The sequence below is a fragment of the Stegastes partitus genome, unplaced genomic scaffold (assembly GCF_000690725.1).
Source record: "Stegastes partitus isolate 25-593 unplaced genomic scaffold, Stegastes_partitus-1.0.2 Scaffold728, whole genome shotgun sequence".
NCBI classification, from domain to species: Eukaryota; Metazoa; Chordata; class Actinopteri; family Pomacentridae; genus Stegastes; species Stegastes partitus.
Genome location: NW_007578459.1, coordinates 201,362 through 206,191, shown reverse-complemented (window position 1 = coordinate 206,191; position 4,830 = coordinate 201,362).

Here is a 4,830-nt window from a genome sequence, read left to right as displayed (position 1 = left end):
CAACACACAAACAGAACCACACGACCTGAGAGAACACACAACAGCACACAGACAGAACCACACGACCTGAGAGAACACACGGAGAACACACAAACACAATCTGATGGTTACATCCCATGAAAATCAAGAAATCTGACAGGATTTACTAAATTACTTTTCTTAATTGTTCATAAAATGATGTTTATTCTTTTACTGCTTAATGAACAGTTTTTACATTTTACAAAACAACATTAACATGGATGTGATTATTTATTATATGAACAGTGTTTGACAGATTATTGATGCTGATAGATGGTATATAGATGGAATTAATTATAGATATATGCATTTATATGTTTTAAAAAAAACATTCAATTAAAATGAAAAGAAAATGGTCATCTAGCTGGAAAATGAAAACCAACCAAAACAAACAAACAAACAAACACCCTGATTCTGGTAAAATAACCATCTCATTGAAATACAGTCATTTTTCATAGTTAAAACACATTTTATAGCCTTAATTTTACAGGATTTATAGATACATTTTCTTCATTATTCATATCATGATGTATATTTTTTTACTCTTTAATGTTTCATGAACAGTATTTACACCTTCTGCCCTCATTCAGCCCCACATCATGATGCTGCCACCTCCGTGCTTCACTGTCAGAACCAAACATTCATTTATAAACGTCATCAACACCTCCTCTTATCATCACTCCCATCTCCTGCTTCGCTGTCAGGACTCACTGTGGTGGTCCTGGTCAGGTTCACACCAAACATCTGGACTCCATCTGAGCCCAACAAGTTTATCTTCATCTGACCAGAGAATGTTCTTCAACATTCATCAGACTTCTTTTTATGCATTTTAGCAAAGTTTAACCTCGTTATTTTGTTCTGAGCAGCAACAAGTTTTATTTTGTTGTCCTCCGTCCACAGAGGTTGATGTTCTGAAGTGTCTGAGCTTCACACTAACTCTGGTTTCCATTGATAACTCCTGGACCAAGTCTGAAGCAGCTGTTCTGTGGAGTCATTGTAGGAGGACGACCACTCTAGACCTCCTGATCACTGCTCACACTGGGCTTCACTGATGTTTAGTTGATCTTCATGAATCATTTTCCACCTTTTTAAAGTCTCTCAGTCAGATTTTTCAGTTCCTCTGTTCAGTTCTTCTCCATGTGGATCCACGATGCAGACATAGACACAGCTCATAGGTCCACAACGGAGAAAGTTCTGCTGTTCACAGCTTATTTTAGAACCATGTTCATGCAGTTTGACTGATTAGAAAAAACAGCTGGACTCAGTTTAGTCTAATTGATCATTCATTGAGTTTCTACTTTGGGGTCTAAATTGTTAATATAATCCTTTAAATGTGTTTCTGTATTTAAGTCCAGTCAGTTCTTGAACATGATTCTTGTACCAAGGAGACATATAAAATATATATCATTTAAACAGATATATGTGGAGTTTCCTCAGAGATAATTCCTGGAACAATCACTTTGTGGTTTTACGTTTCTAAACAGGACTTTGTGGCTCCTCTGCAGCGTTTGTAGACATTATCTGTTGGAAGAGCTGCTTGACAAATTTTAGGTCAACATATTGCAAAGAGGAGGAAAAAAAGCGAGAAAGTCCTGAAAATAGTTTGGTGAGCGAGGAATTCTTCTGCGTTCTCCCCGAGCAACTGGTCACAGAGCGGCTGTGTTCATTATGTCTGCAGAAGCTCAAAGGCCGACTGTTATTGTGAAGCTGTGACCTTCAATAATTGAATAATGACAAAAAGGAGCGTCACAGTCGGGCATGAAGAGCTTCTCCTCCGGTGGGTGTTGGGAGCTCCGCTGAGCAGCATTCCTTCCACTGCACATCACATGTGAGCCATCTCTCTAAACAAGATTCATCCTCACTGCAATCCCCCGAAGCCTTCTGGTGCTCTCTGAGTTAGACGATAGGAAGTTCTGCCTGTTCTCTCCGTCTCCTGGCCTTTGTTGTTGGTTTCTATTGTTTTCTTTCTTTCTGCTGATTGTTTGCGGTTTAACATTTAGCTGAGCTCTGAACTGATGCTGGACGTCTGCAGATGTCTCAGGTTTAGTTTATTTGTTATTTAGGACCAAAACTAGGTCAAATATTTTGGCTGATTTTTAAGAAGGATTTTTATTCTCTCACCATGATAACTTTACCTGAGAGGCCATTTTAAAGGGTTAATGTCTCCAGAAATGAAACTCAAAGAGCCGCATGAACACCGTCGTCTTGTTTTTACAGTGTTTGTCTTGATGTGTTTCAATAAACATGACGTTTACTGAGATGAGTGTTGAGTTATCATCAGTAGTAGTTCAGTTCCAGTGTCTGTACGGGAACATTACGGCAAAAATAAGCCTCATACGTGGTTTAGTTTTGGCATGAAGATGTAACCTTGCACATATAATGACAACATATAACCTCCATGAACTCCAGTTTTTGTTTCCTGCCAATGAGTCCACACAATAAAAAACTGGAACCTTGTCTTCCCACACCTCAAATTCTACTGATGTTAGAGCCTCAAAAGTTGGTGAAATGTCGACCAAAGACGGCATGTTAGGAGGAAATATGGACACATCCATTTATATACACTTACAGAAACTTTCTAGGGACACAATACTGCTCTCAGTTGAACATTTTTTAGGTCAACACCAGCCTTATTTGAAAAAAATAACATTTTGTTTCATTTTTAAGGACCAATAATTACTTGTTTTTGTCATTCTGGACAGGTTTCAAGTCACATTGGTCAGTTTTTATCCTATTTTTTAAACAAATATTTAGTCTTTTTGGACATGTTTAAAGTCATTTTATAAAGACTTTCAGTCATTTTGACAGGTTTTAAGTCAAAATAGTTAAAAACTGGAACCTATTTTTAGTAGGAAGAATGGATCCATCCATTTATATAAACTTATAGGAACTTCCTGGGGCCACAACAGCAGACATGTTTAAAGTCATTTTATAAAGATTTTCAGACATTTTGACAGGTTTTAAGTCAAAATAGTTAAAAACTGGAACCTATTTTTAGTAGGGAGTATGGATCCATCCATTTATATACCCTTACAGGAACTTCCTGGGGCCATAACAGCAGCCATGTTTGGAAGAATTTGCACTTTTTTCCATTTTAAAGGACCAACAACTGGTGCTGGAGACTATTCTGAGTCCTCACCAAATGTCATGGCTGTGGGAGTTTTATTTCTGGACATATTGAATGGACATAAAATGGAAAAAATCCAAGATCCGAAAATATGAAATTCTCAAAACTCAGCCAAACTATTTTACAGAACTTCGTTGTGGATCCCCAGTAAGACACCACGACCTGACCCGACACAAACTGACCTGTTTGCATTTAAAATATTGTTGGATGACAACTTCTATGACACCATAAAGAGCATCAGCAGCTCATCTTGTTGGAACCAGGTGGTATAAAAGAATTACAGGTGATTTTTTTGAAGAAAGTTTCCATTTTATTAAACCAAACGTAATAAAACAAGTAAAAAAAAAAGGGCCAAACTTTAGTTTCACATTGTCTAAAAACGTCGATTGAAGTCTCGTCATGATCTCGTCCCGTTTTCAGGCCGTGAACCCGGTGAACAGGAGCCGTGTACGAGCAGCAACAGCAAATTCATGTTTTTAAAAGAACTTCCCGCAAACTTCAGTCTGCTGACAAGAAAAAATCTTCAGGTTCACTGTTTTCCTAAAACCCCCAAATGGTCCAGTGCTTCTACTTCATACAGTACTGAGAACACGTAATACAAACATCCTGAAGGAATATTAGACAATTACCAAGAACTACAAGTACATTATTCTTAAAAAAAAACTGCAAAACAATGATGAGTCCTTCAATAATGGAACTAAATCCACCTAAACTCTCTTTTTAAAGGAGCACACGCTATCATGTGCGTAATTATCTAACTCTAGTCAGACATAGTTCTGCTCTAACTGATGACTTTATACACAAAAAACATCACATTTTATTAAACTTGGGTTTCATTTTGGTGATTCTGACCATCATTTCCATCAGTTATGAGTCCCTTATATATAACCTTTACTTATTCAGGTTGATCCAGATACAGAAACCACTAAGCAGCAGTCAGATGATCAGACAAGTTGGAAACTTATTTGAAAAAGAAAAGAAGTCAACAAGAGGAGAAAACTCTGAAGTGGTTTCCACATTCTACATGTTCAAAACGAAGCAAACAGTATTTGGACGCCTGAATATTTTCTTCGTGAATGTGTCTGGAAGCTCAGTATTTCTTCTCTAGACCAACAGAAATAGACAGAAAATTAAAAAGACAGCTGCGGATACTAATGAAGGCTGTTAGTGTGAACAACCAGAGAGTATCTGCTCAGACTATGAGGAAGCTTTCATGTTATTTCTGATCATTTCTGAGATATTTTGAACCAATTTTGGGTAATTTTAGACACATTTCAGAGTCATTTTGGACAGATTTCATGGTATTTTGGACCATTTTAAGTCGTTTTGACTTAGTTTTGAGTTCCAACTGAATTGACCTGTGACTTTCCTCATTAACGGTTCAACAAGACAACACGTCCTCACGTCTCCTTCTGGCAGCTGAGAATATTCCAGTGATACCACGACCTGCAGACTCGAACCTGTCATTGATTATAATGGAAGCAGAATGTTGCAGGATCTGTCAACAGTCTGCATAGGAGGGTACCTCATAAAGTTCTCAGCTCCTTCATTTGGATGCAAAGCACGTGACTCCTTGTATGAGGATGATGAGGTCGTGCATGTTGTCAGAGTGATGATGAGGTCGTGCGTATAGCCAGAGTGATGATGAGGTCGTGCGTATAGCCAGAGTGATGATGAGGTCGTGC